The sequence below is a fragment of the Notamacropus eugenii genome, chromosome 4, assembly GCF_028372415.1.
Source record: "Notamacropus eugenii isolate mMacEug1 chromosome 4, mMacEug1.pri_v2, whole genome shotgun sequence".
NCBI classification, from domain to species: Eukaryota; Metazoa; Chordata; class Mammalia; order Diprotodontia; family Macropodidae; genus Notamacropus; species Notamacropus eugenii.
Window position 1 is genome coordinate 30117438 of NC_092875.1, and position 13986 is coordinate 30131423.

General features: G+C 42.0%; 1 long non-coding RNA gene across 1 annotated transcript; it reads right to left on the minus strand.

Moving 5' to 3' along the window:
- Positions 1-615: 615 nt before the first annotated feature.
- On the minus strand, positions 616-9749 carry LOC140498067 (uncharacterized). Its single transcript, XR_011964993.1, has 2 exons — positions 9562-9749; positions 616-897 (listed from the first exon to the last, which is right to left on the minus strand). It is a non-coding gene; the product is annotated as an uncharacterized lncRNA (long non-coding RNA).
- Positions 9750-13986: the final 4237 nt, after the last annotated feature.

Genomic DNA, 13986 nt, shown 5'->3' on the forward strand with positions numbered 1-13986 from the left:
GGATGTCATCAGGGCTCTCTTTTGGGTGACTTTTAAGGTTCTAGGGATGAGGAGAAGGTTTATTGCATTTTGATTTTGCTATGTGGGATTTAGCTTGGGACATCTCCCTGTGACTCAGCCTGATGGATTTTTGAACAGTTTTGTTTTTGTTTTGGGTGGAAGCTAATAGCACATTAGGAAGGAGCCCAACTCTCCCAAACCCTTCAGAATGACTTTGAAAAATAATGTTCTTCCTGAGCCTTTGTCTAGTTTACATGGGAAGAACTGAGAAATTACCCAACAGTGAGTGCCTACTGTAGTCAAGGCATTGAGTTAGGTGCCAGAGTTACCAAGATATGAAATTGGCACAGTCTTTGTCCTAAGGGATTCTACATTCTATGGGGGTGAGAGGGAGTAGGATACCACAGGTTTACAAGAAAGTATTATAAAAGATGTGATATAGTTGGTCATTACGTTCCCTTCTCCAAATTACTTACTTTGTGCATACAAGGCTAGGGATCAGTCTCAAATCAATCAATCAAATCATTTTATTCCACTTAAATGATCAAATGTTATGTCCTGGTGCTTTAACCAGAAGGGAAGATGTCTCTATTGAATCAAATCCATCAAAGATACTTTGAGCGGATGGAAAAAAGCTTTTATTGATGTCATTGGATGAGCTGGAAGGGATATTACACAGAAAGGATATTTGGATTGGCCAAAGATGCTTGGTCATACCGCAGGGGCATCTCTAAGATATCAAGACACTTCAGTCCAGAGAAATTCAAAAAGGGCTTTGTGAGATTTAATGGATCTGGGAGATTTTGGACTTGTCACGTTTCCATCAGTGTCTCAACAACAACGACAGAATCGTCCACTTCAGACAGCAGCAGCTATTATCAGTGTCTGCATCAGGATCTAAAAACAGAATGAATAAGACTCAGGAAGACAGATTCATGGATATACAAGAAGTCTAGAAGAAAAGGTATACCATACCTAAGACAGAACTTACTGATTGTCTCATGAAGGAGAAAAAATGATTTCCACCAACCAGGAGCTAGTAGCCACCCCCTTGATGTATATACTCTAAACCTGAGCTGACCTTCCTGCGGACTCTGTATATCTTGGTGTGGAAGTGTATCATAGGGGGAAAGAGAGAGAGGGAGGGAACAGTTTTTACCAACTTTTCTTAGTGTAACAATGCAGTAAACATTTCCTTTTAAAATACAATTCAGGCTGGCTGGCTAATTGATAACCAACTCATAATCATGACAGAGAGCACGCTAGTGGGGGCTTATATCCTATAAAGCACTAGACAAACAACCCTTCAACTTCTCAGGGTCAAGCCTAGAGCCCTGGCAGAATGTAGTAGCCATTCTCTGGGGATCTGATTTGTTGGTGAAGGTGAGAGTTCTGAGATTTGCCTTCAAGTATGCAAGACAGGCGTATGTTGTATTGGCTTTTACGTATGTGTATTGTGTCCTCTCTCCCCACTTTCCTATAGAATGTAATCTCCTCTAGGTCAGGAAGTGATGTGTGTGTGTGTGTGTGTGTGTGTGTGTGTGTGTGTGTGTGTGCGCGTGAGCATGCATGTCTGGTTTCTAGCCCAGTGTCTGGAACCTATGAAGTGCTTAATAAATGATTTTTGAATAAAGGAGATATAGGAGGATGGAGACAAAGGTACCTTGGAACATTTGAGGAGGGATAAAGCACTTTTGAGGCAGCTAGGCGGTGCCATAGTGCATAGAGTTACAGGCTTGGAGTCAGAAAGACTCAGCTTCCTGAGTTCAAATCCAGCCTCTGACACTTACTAGCTAGGTGACCCTGGGCGAATCACTTCACCCTATTTGCCTCAATTTCTTCATCTGTAAAATGAGCTGCAGAGGGTAAAGGCAAACCACTCTAGTATCTTTGTCAAGAAAATCCCAAATGGGGTCATGAAAAGTTGGATCCAACTGAAACTACTGAATAACAAAAAAACACTTTTAGTTGGATCTTAGCATCATATATTTAGAGCTGAAAAGAACCTTAGAGGCCATCAGGTTCAATTCATTTTACAGATGAGGAAACTGAGAGAAGGTAAATGATTTGCTTAGAGTTATGTAGCTATTATGTATCTAAAGTAGGATTTGAACTCAGTTTTCTTTAAAAAAATTTCTTTTGCACTTAATAGCATTTTATTTTTTCTAATTACATGTAAAGATAGTTTTCAACATTCATTTTTGTAAGAATTTGAATTCCAATTTGTCTCCCTTCTCCCCTTCTTTCCCCCTCCCCAAGACAGCAAGTAATCCAATATAGGTTACACATGTATAATCATGTTAAACGTATTTCCAAAATAGTCATATTGTGAAAGAAGATTCAGAACAAAGAGAAAAACCACAAGAAAGAAAAGAAACAAAAACCGAGTGAAAATAGTAATCTTCAATCTGCCTTCAGACTCCATAGTTCTTTCTCTGGATGTGAAAAGCATTTTCTGTCATGAGTCTTTTGGAATTGTCTTGGATCATTGCATTGCTGAGAAGAACCAAGTCTATCTTAGTTGATCATTGTACAATGTTGCTACTACTGGGTACAAGTGAACCCAGCTTCTTGGCTTCTTGACTTCTCCAAGGAAGATAGTAAGGAGCTGGGGAATTTCTTTCTTTGGAAGGAATAGCATCCAAGCTGAGCCTTGAAGGAAGAGAAGACAATTAGACTGTTGGTAAAAATCATCAATGGAAGCTCAATGAATTCCAAGACCTCCTGGCCCCAAAGTATTTACCTTGGGAAAGTTAACAGGAGTTGGAAAAGGAGTGGAGAAAAAAATTTGTCTCCTTTTATACAGGATAAATGGGGTCATTTGCTAGGGCTCTGCTCTAGGATACAGTGAGAAGATACTTAAATAATCATTGAATCAATAAGTATAGATTAGATGAGTAATAATAATAGCTAGTGCTTATATAGTATATTAAGGTTTGCAAAGCACTTTACATGCACTGTCTTACTTGATCCTCACAACAGCTTCATGAGGTGAGTGCTATTTATATTCCCATTTTATAGATATGAAAAGTGATGCTGAGAGAAGTTAAGTAATATGATCGGGTTGGATAGAGGTGACTCAGGCAACATTGAAACTCAGGTCTTCTGGGCTCCAGTCCAACACTCTTTCTATTTATTTAAAAAATTATATTTTTAGTACTGAACTTTCTCCCTCCTTCTACCCCTTCCCCATCCATTGAGAAAGCAAGAAATATGATACCCATTATACATATGAATTTATTCAAAAGATATTTAATTTTTTTTATTTTAGTTCACCCTATTCGCTTGGATATCTAGCTGCCAACTATATGCCAGGAACTCTGTAAACCTAAGGTTATGGGGCAGCTAGGTGGAAGAAGAAGGAGGAGGAGGAGGAGGAGAAGAAGAAGAAGAAAAAGAGGAAGAAGAAGAAGAAGAAGAAGGAGAAGAAGGAGGAGAAGAAGGAGGAGAAGAAGAAGGAGAAGAAGAAGGAGGAGGAGAAGAAGAAGGAGGAGGAGAAGAAGAAGAAGAGGAAGAAGAAGAAGAAGAGGAAGAAGAAGAAGAAGAGGAAGAAGAAGAAGAAGAAGGAGAAGAAGGAGGAGAAGAAGGAGAAGGAGAAGAAGAAGGAGAAGAAGAAGAAGGAGAAGAAGAAGGAGAAGGAAGAGGAGAAGAGGAAGAAGAAGAAGAAGAAGAAGGAGAAGAAGAAGAAGGAGAAGAAGAAGAAGAAGGAGAAGGAGAAGAAGAAGAAGGAGAAGGAGAAGAAGAAGAAGAAGAGAAGAAGAAGGAGAAGAAGGAGGAGAAGAAGAAGGAGGAGGAGGAGAAGAAGGAGGAGGAGAAGAAGAAGAAGAGGAAGAAGAAGAAGAAGAAGAAGAAGAAGAAGAAGAAGAGGAAGAAGAAGAAGAAGAAGGAGAAGAAGGAGGAGAAGAAGGAGAAGGAGAAGAAGAAGGAGAAGAAGAAGAAGGAGAAGAAGAAGGAGAAGAAGGAGGAGAAGAAGGAGAAGGAGAAGAAGAAGGAGAAGAAGAAGAAGAAGAAGGAAGAGGAGAAGAGGAAGAAGAAGAAGAAGAAGAAGGAGAAGAAGAAGAAGAAGGAGAAGAAGAAGAAGAAGGAGAAGGAGAAGAAGAAGAAGGAGAAGGAGAAGAAGAAGAAGAAGAGAAGAAGAAGGAGAAGAAGGAGGAGAAGAAGAAGGAGGAGGAGGAGATGAAGAGGAAAAAGAAGAAGAAGAAGAAGAAGGAGAAGGAGGAGGAGGAGGAAGAAGGAGAAAGGAATGGTTTAGGAATTAAGAACCACCTGAAATCAAGCAGGTAAACTTTATCAAAAGAGCACTGATGGGCCTTGGTAGTGGTGGGATGGGGATTTCAAACACAGAGAGGCGACTTGCGGGGGAGATTGCCTATCTGTGCTTCTTGAAAAGGAAGCCTATGGTGTCCTTCTCTTTCAGGGTCTATCTTGCCTCTGAGGGTATGTGCCAGTCATGAAGTCTGGCATGACAGCTGTTGAGGGAGATAATAGAGGCCTGTCTCTGCTGGTTTCCTTGATCCATCTATACTTGACTGTCCTCTCCCAGTTGTGACCATCCAACAGGAAAGATACCAACAATAAATATTTCTTACTGCTCTCCCCTGGGCCTGGGGGATTGAACCTGAGATGGTTTTGTCCAAAGGGCTCCTTCTAAGTCCAAGCACTTTATCAGAATACAGATACAGAATCTGGATTCTGTGCAATGGTATAGGGAGAGGAGGAGGGAAGGAACATGCATTTATTAAGTGCCAAGCGCTGTGTGAAGCACTCTGCAAATATGATCTCATTTGATTCTCTCAATAACCCTTGGAGGTAGGTTCTATTATTATTCCCATTTTACAGTTGGGGACAGACAGGTTAAGTGACTTGCCCCAGGTCACAGAGTTAGTGTGTGAGGCTGGATTTAAACTCAGGTTTTCTTGATTCCAGATCCAGCGCTGTACCCACTGAAGCACCCAGTTTCCACACAGGTAGTAAGTGTCAAAGGTGGGATTCTGAATCATGTCTCCCTACCTCCAAGTCTAACCACTATACTCTCCTAAGCACTCAGATACAGTAAAAAGAGCACTGCTTCTGAAATTCAAGGGTCTGGGTTCAAATCTTGCCTCTCAATTTTCTCATCTAGAAAGTGAGGGGGCAAACCTAGATGGTCTCTGGAGTCCCTTCCAAACTCTTAATCTAAGACCCTATGATTTCAGAGGCTCTCTAGTCCTCTTAATGGAGCCTCTCCAGTAAGGGTGTCCTCCCATGATGGGAAGTCCACCTTTCAGAGGAAGCCCATTGTACTTTTGGACAGCTCTAATATTTAGCAGGCTTTCTCCTGACATCAAGCTTCTTTGTAGCTTCCCCCCAATCACTCCTGGTTCCTTCCCAGCATTCCTTCACATACTCTTTAAGGGGACAGTCTTTAGCTGCCAACCCTTTGGCTTCAGAACTCCCACCAGGATGCAGGTTCACCTTTTGGAGATCAAAGTCTCCCCCTGCTTCCTCTGAGCTAGGGTAGTAAAAGTCACAGGACTCAGTGACCTAATGTGCCCTCTCCATGTCCAAGGTCAGAATCCAGCTTCGGGGCCTCAGATGGGCTGAAATATTTCCTCAATGCTAAAATGAGCAGATTTAAGGACTCTGGAGTTGAAGGCAGTTGAAAGAAATTGGAGAAGGATTCCCTAGAGATTAAGAAAGTGACAGTAGACCAGCCTCTAAGGGGAAAGGGTGAGAAGAGGTTAAGATTAAAGCAACTCAAGCCATCCATTACTTTCAATTTGTGTGTGTGTGTGTGCGTGTGTATGTGTGTGTGTGTTTAAATTTCAAAGAGAATTAAAGAAGATGAATTAAGGCTTCATTAGACCCTAGTCGACTTAAGAAATATTAATTTATCTTCCATCAACATTAGGACTTACAAATCTATCCAGACTTTCTTTGACAGGAGCAGTAAAAGTAAGGATAGAGAGGTTCTTCTCCACTCCCCCCTCTCCACTCCTTGCCCCCACTGGCCCCTCTCTTGGGACTCTCAGCCTTTCATGTATTTGTTTGACATACAGGCAAGAATCATGAGGTGTTGAGTATTATTAACTTCTAAACACCTAAGAAATCAGTAGGAAATCACAAACATTTTGGGGCCCCCGACCGTCTCCATAAATGACCTGTCCAGAGTGCCTCCCCTTCTGGAGATGAAAAGAGAGAGTCTGGCCTACTTAACGGGGAGGAGAAGGCTCCAAGTGGTGGAATGAGAGAGCGGGAGACACGCTGAATAAATGAGAAATATGATTAACCCGCTTCCTTGGCCTGGCCTTCCAGCTGGTTCTAGGTATTTAATAAACAGGTTGACACTCTCCATTCACCTCATTAGGTGATCACGAAAGCCCAGGCTGCCATAAATCTGAGGTTCAGGTTATCAAAGCTTCTGGACGGGCGCCCAACTGTCTGCTCCGACAGAGACTGGAGAGCACAAGCTGTAAAGAATTAGGCTGCTGCTAATATAATACCCCTCCCATCCCCCACCCCACCCCCCAAAAGCAGGCAGAGATGAGGAGCCAAGCAGGGAAAGGTCAAGCAGGTATCTGTCACATAGACAGTGCTGAGAGGCTGGAAGGGAGGAGAAGGGAACGGGGATGATGGTGATGGGATGAGGATCCCAGGGAATCAGGAGAGAAAGGGGAGGAAATCCTGCCATGGAAGCTGACCCGAAAGGAGGCCAGCTCCCTCAGTTGCCCCTTCTATAAAGTGGAGAGGAAAATCAATCATCTTAGTCCTATGTGTGAATATTGTGAAGAAAATGCGTCTTATTTTGGGGACATTTCAAGCTCTTCTCAGCCTGGTCCCTTCTAAGGCGAGGTGATGGAACTCAGGATCTAGAGTCCAGGGAAGTCTGCAGATTCAGCCCCAGACATTGCCTTACTCTATGATGTCTCTCTTTCAGCTTCAGTATCTCCATCTGTGAGATGGGGATAATAAAAGCATCTATCTCCCAGAGTTGTTAAGAGGATCAAATGAGGTAGCATGTATAAAATACATTGCAAACCTTACTGAAAAGGAAATAAGATACAGTGGAAAAGGAACGAGGGTCAGGGTCACGGGCTCATTTGTCACATACCAGGTCTCTCATTTAGGACCTGACTCACCTTGACCAAGTTGACTCACTTGACTTCTCTTTTTCTTTCTCTGGAAAATAAGGAGGTTTGACTACATAGATAAGAGATAGATAGAGATGGATACACACACACACACACACAGAGAAAGAGAGGTAGATAGAAAAGTAAATACATGGATAGATAGAGGAATGAATGGATAAAGAGGTAAGGAGGGATGGATAGATAGGTAAGTAGATAGATGGACGAATAGATAGATGAAGAATGACAGATAAAAGAATGGATAGACAAACGGATAGATTGAGGAATGCATGGATACAGAGGAATGGTCAGATGGATAGAGACATAGATAGAGAAATGGATAAATAGAGATAAGGAAGGATGGCTGGATGAATAGATACAGGAAGAGGTACATAGATAGAATAGAGAGGAATGCATGGATAGAGATAAAGAGAGATGGACAGATAGATACAGAGATAAAAAGGAAGAAGATAAACAAGGAAATAAGATGAAAGAAAGAAATAAGATAAAAAGGAAAAAGAAATAAAAAGGAATAAAAAGATAGATACAGAGATAAAAAGAAATAGAGAAAAAGAGTCATGAAAGATTGATGGATAGATAGGGTGATAGAGGAGTACATGGGTAGAGAAAAAGAGGGATGGACAGATGGATAGAGATAGAGCAATGGATATATAGAGAAACAAGGAGGGGTGGATGGATAAATAGATAGACAGAGGAATGGATGGATAGATAGAGGAAGGATGGATAGATAGCTAGACCGAGAATGGAATGTATGGATAGAGAAAAGGAGAGATGGACAGATGGATAGAGAAATAGAGGAATAGAGAAAAGGAGTGATGAATAGATAGATAGATAGACAGACAGACAGGTAGATAGATAGATAGATAGATAGATAGATAGATAGATAGATAGATAGATAGATAGATAGATAGATAGATAGATAGATAGACAGACAGACAGATAGATAGATACATAGGTAGATAGGTAGGTAGGTAGGTAAGTAGGTAGATAGATAAAATGTTTGTTAAGTACTCCCTATGTATCAGCCACTGTGCTGATAAGCACAGGAAATTCAAATACAAGCAGGAAAAAAACTTATCCCTATCCTTGAGGAGCTCACATCCTACTGGAAAAAAGACAACACATAAGGGAGTTGAGGTGGAAATGTCCTGAGAGTCCGGATCAGAGCAGGGAAAGAAGAAAGTCATGGCTGGCCCTGGCACCTTCTCCACTGGAGGTTCTTAGGATCACAGACTCATCAGTCTCCAGCTGTGAGTGTCCTCAGAAGTCATCTACTCTCACACCATTTAGTAGAGCAGAACATGGAGGCTCAGAAGCTCAGGGATTTGCTCAAAGTTATATCACATTGATATGAAGCCTCAGAGGTGGGGTTTTAGGTCAGGTCTTGTGACCTTAGAGGCAGCGTCTTCTAAGTCTTATCCACTTTGAAATCAATGACCAGTTAGAGAAAGTAGGCTTCCCCAAAGTCACACAGCTAGTGGCCAGATTCTAGTAGAGTCCTTCCTAATCCGCTGTTCTTTCTAACACTGAATCCTCATTAATCTAGAGCTGTAAAGAACCTCAGAGAACTTCTAGTCCAACACCCTCACTTTACAGATAAGGAAACTGAGGCCCTGGGAGATGAATTATTTTGCTTCAGATCACACTGATCATTGGATCATGAGATCATAGACCCAGAACTAGACAGGACCTCAGGAGCCATCTAGACCAATCTACTTGTTTTTAGGTGGGGAGACTGAGGTCCTGAGAGTCTCAGAGACTTGCTCAGCTCACATAGGTACTAAACATCAGAGTCAGAATTCGAACTCCAAACAAAAGACTTGGATCCAGGGCTTTTCCCACTTTATCATATTTAGAAAGGCACCCAAAGTATCTCACCTCAAACACATTCATATGGAACCTTCATGCTCTCCACTCTGGAAGAATTTCAGGGAAATTTAATTTCTGCTTCTAATTCCTTTTCAAACAATCCAGCCTTTGCTAGCTAGCACTCATTATATTCTTTTGTGCTGATGAAGATTCTCTTGGAGTTTTGAACATGGCCAATCCATTGACCATCAAGTATTTTTTTAAAGACCTACTGCACGCCAGGTGCTGTGATAGGCTCTTGGGATATAAAATAATAAAATAGTCCCTGCCTTTTAGGAACTTATCTCCAACAGCAAGAAAACAATCTACTCCAGTAATCTGAGAAGGAAGAAAGAGCTAACAGCTAAGGTGTGTTTAGGACAGGCTTCCCTTGAAGGAAGTTAGGAATTCTGAGCTAAAGAAGATGTGAATTCCAGGCATGGGGGGTAACCTAGACAAACACTCTGGGTCAGAAAGTGAGTGAGATGCCATATTCAGGGAAAGTAAGTAAGTCAGTTTGGTCAGGATGGAGATTCTGTGAAAGAAAATGGTGGGAAAGGAGATGAATAACAAAGCTCCAGGTTACCTAGTAGGCTCAAGCTGAATCCATTCATGGAACATTCATCTTGAAAATCAGAAGTTGTGACGCCCAACAAGGCTCCCAATTGTCTTATTTCTTCATGGTTCAAGAGCTCTCTCTAGAAGGCTGTACGTGAGAGTTCCTTGGAGGCTAGTTCCCAACCATTGTCTCAGGCCCAGACACTTGGTTCCATTTGGTTCCTGTTACCAATTAAAGTCACACACACACACACACACACACACACACACATGCACACGCACACACACACGCATTCCTTTGTGAGTAGCAGAGGAACAAGGTTTTCTCTTGATCTTCTCACTACTCAGCACGAGTTTGTAACTGGCAGTTTTAGGTTTCGCTCTCTGTGTACCCAATGTAGATTCCTCTGTTGGTCACAGGCTAGCCATGGTTCTCTCTGCTGTTTGGAAAGACTGATCCTGTTAGAAAATGAGGGATCCTTTCACTGGAATTTTTTTGTGGATGCAGAGGGAAATGAATAGGAGCTTCAATATTCTTTAACCAGACAGACAGACAGACAGACAGACAGACAGACAGACAGACACACACACACACACACACACACACATAGACAGAGAGAGACAGAAACAGAGACAGAAACAGAGACTGACAGACACAGATAGACTCAGAGTCAGAGAGATGCACAGCGATGGAGAGACAGAGAGAGGGAGAAGAGGAAAGGAGAGAGACAGAGACAGAGGGGAGAGAGAGAGAGAGAGAGAAAGAGAGAGAGAGAGAGAGACAGAGACAGAGCAGAGACAGAGACAGAGACAGAGAGACAGAGAGACACATACACAGAGACAGAGAGACAAGAGGAGAGAAGGGAGAGAAACAGAGACAGACAGAGAGACAGAGAGAGACAGAGACAGAGAAATTGAACAACAGCAAGATGTTTAAGCTGGATAGCAGGATACACTAGGAAAATGCATCATGTGATATACAATGTGGTGCTGTGAGTGGAGCATTGAACTTGAACTTGGAGCCAGAAAGGGCTGGATGCAAAGCTCTACAGTTCTCTACTTGATCATCTGGAGGTTCCTTTCCAATCCTAAATCTGTTGTCCTATGACCTTAGACCACTGAACTAAATTTTAAAAATATATAATTTTATAATATAGTATAATATGAATATAATAATAATAAAAAACAAAATATCAGAGCCTTTAGAACTTGGGAGGCACCAAAAGGAAAAGGAGGGAGATACAGCATGGGGTAGTGATGGAGCACACATCAGCCAAGTATAATGGACAGAATTCTGGACTTGCAGGGAGGGAGATGTGAATTCAAATCTACCTGCAGAAACTTGCTGGCTGGTCAGGTCACTTAACTTCACTGAGTCTCAATTTCCTCATCTGCAAAACGTGTCTACCTCACAGAGCTGTGAGGACCTAATGAGACTGTGAACATCCAGCCCTTTGCAAAACTTAAAGCTTTATATAAATGCCAGGTATTGCTAATGCTATTATTAGTGGAAAGGGCAGCTAGGTGGTACAGTGGATAGAGCAACAGTGCAGGAGGACCTGAATTCAAATCTCACCTCAGACACTGACACTCACTAGCTGTGTGACCTTGGGCAAGTCACTTAACTCCAATTGCCTCATCCTGGGTCATCTCCAGTCATCCTGATGAATATCTGGTCACTGGATTCAGATGTGAGGCTGGTGACCTGCACAGCCTCCCTCACTCAAAACAAAGCCAAGTGCAAGTCATGTCATTATTTCTCTGATGGCACGGTCTTCTTTGGCAATGAAGGACAAACACACACAAATAGAACCCAGACCCCTGATCCAGTTATATGATAGGAGTTGAAGAGAATTTCAGATCATAATTCAGAGAAAAGTTTAGGGATTTTTAAAAGTAAGATACTCTTTAAAAAATGCCCAAGGGCTTCCCTAGCTGATTGGCTGACTGGGTGTGTATGACTGTGGTCTATATCACAAAAGAGTCAAGCATGGCCTCAGGGCTATAACTATTGGTTATTGTTCACCCTCCCTCTTCCTTTCCCCCCCTTTCCCCTACATTGCCTAGAAAAATCCTCAAGGACACAACCCTGCCATACATACAATACATATATACCAGGACTATGTCTTTTCTCTCTCTCCTATTGAACTTTCAGATCTTATTCATGGAATGCTGTAGCTAAAAAAAAAGAAAAAGAAAAAGTAATACCAGGGAAGTCAATACCTAAAGTGAATTTAGTCAGTTTTCCAACATCCTTTGTTCGGAAATTCGAATAAAAATGTTTCTGCCTTTCTATTGCAACAAACATGGGTACTCTATAATGTCTAAGAGGTGCCTAGTAAAGTACATTAGAGTCAAAGAAAGCCCATGAAAAGTGAAAATTCACCTAATTGTAATTCTTTACTTTAATGGGTCTATGTTCTCTGTATGGGCATGCTCTTTCCATTCAGATTGAAAACCATCCCCCAAATGGGGTCATGAAGAGTCAAACATAGCTGAAAACGACTGAACAACTGCAGTCTTTCTTAGACATTATTCCACTTTTACACTCTACAGTTCTGCCATATTGATCTACTTGGTGTTCTATCCACAGGACACTCCATCTCCCATCTCTATGCCTTTGTACATTGATTGTCCCCCTTGCCTGGAATGCTCTCCCTCCTCCAACTCTGACTTTGAGAACTCTTGACTTTCTGTAAGACTCAGCTCAAGCACTACTTTTTGTAGGGGGCCTTTCCTATCTTCCCCAGATGTTAGTGCCCTCCCTTCTCAGGTTACCTTCCATCTACTCTGCATGTATCTTTTAGGTACCTCTACAATACAAGATGTCTCCTCTCTTAGAGTGTGAGTTCCTTAAGGATAGGGGCTGCTTTTGCTTTTCTGCACACACCCAGTGCTTAGTACAATGCTTGGTTCATAGCAGTCGCATGTTGATTGATTATTTCTTATTTGAGCCTCTCAAAAATTTCCTAAGGTTAGTACTATAGGTGTTGTAATACCCATTTTACAGAGAAATAAACTGAGGCTTAACAAATTTAAATGACTTCCCTTTCATACACTTGTAACTAGAAACAACCAGATTATAGATTCCAATTTATTCATTTTTTTTCAGGTGAGAAAGTTCAAGTCCAGAAACTTCTCCAAGTTTACACAAGTAATAAATGGCAGTTAGGATTTGAATCCAGGTCTGTTGATTCCAAATCTGAACTCTTCCCTATGCCAAATTTTCTCCTTTGCTTAGCCACCAAGTGGCAGGTTTGAATTCTACCTCCTTTCCCATTCTAATAGAAATTGTAGTGCTAATAACTCTAGGTGACTTTAGATGGTACATATAGGCAGAGACATAAAGTGAGAGACAGAGACAGAGAGAGTGAGAAAAGAAGGAAGGGGGAAAGAGACATGGACAAAGATACAGACAGAGAAAGGGAGAGGAAGGAAGAGAGAGACAGAGACTGAGACAGAAAGTGAGAGAGACCAAGACAGAGATAAAGTAAGAAAGGAAGGAAGGGAGAGAGAAACACACAGATAGAGATACAGACAGAGAGGGGGTGAGGAAAGAAGGGAGAGACATGGAGACAGTATGAGAAAAGAGAAAAGGGGAGAGAGAGAGACAGAGGCAGAGACAGAGAGACAGAGAGACACAGAGATAGTGATAGAGACATATAAAGGGTAACAGAGACAGAGTCAAAGAAAGACAGACACTGAGACAGACAGAGAGAAAATGAAAGCTAAGAGTAAGGGGGCTTGGTATGTTTAGCTCATTAGATTTTTCATGGTGATCAGGAAGCTACAAAAACAACCAAAATGGTTTCTGACCCTGTTCATTGCCTGCCTCAGTGCTGCTGGGTGGAATATTTCCATCTTCTCATCTGGGTCCAATGACCTGGGATGGAGATCAAAGACAAACAGCACCACAGTTAACCTGACGTGGAAGATTCCACCCTCCACTCACCCCCATCCTCACCCCTCTCAGTGATGTGGAGGAAAAGAAAATTTTCCAGGGCCAGTTGCCATGGCAACTACCTACGATACTAGGTTACAAGCCCATACCAGCCAGGAATGAAAGATCCACCGTGACCATATGACAGCAGATCCAGCATCTCAAGCTAGAATACTCTAATGCCTTTTCAGCCCTTCCTTAAGAATGCTCAAGGCAAACAGGGGCCGGCAGGCCCAGCCAGAGGCTGTGGTGGTCATCTTGGTGTTAAATGGAGCTTTATCTGGTGGGAACAGGGTCTCACTTTCCTCAGTAAAACAATAGATTGCAATTCTCATTGTTTTGGTAGCTTGCCAATTGCTTTCCCACAATGACCTTGTAAGACAGCTAGTGAATTATTCCCTCTGCCATTATACAGGTGTGGAAACTGCTAGCTGCTCCATCCTCCTTTTCTTCTCTGTTCTTTTCCCTCTTACCATGCCGGGAATGGTTCTCCTCTATCTATTCCTCAGAGAT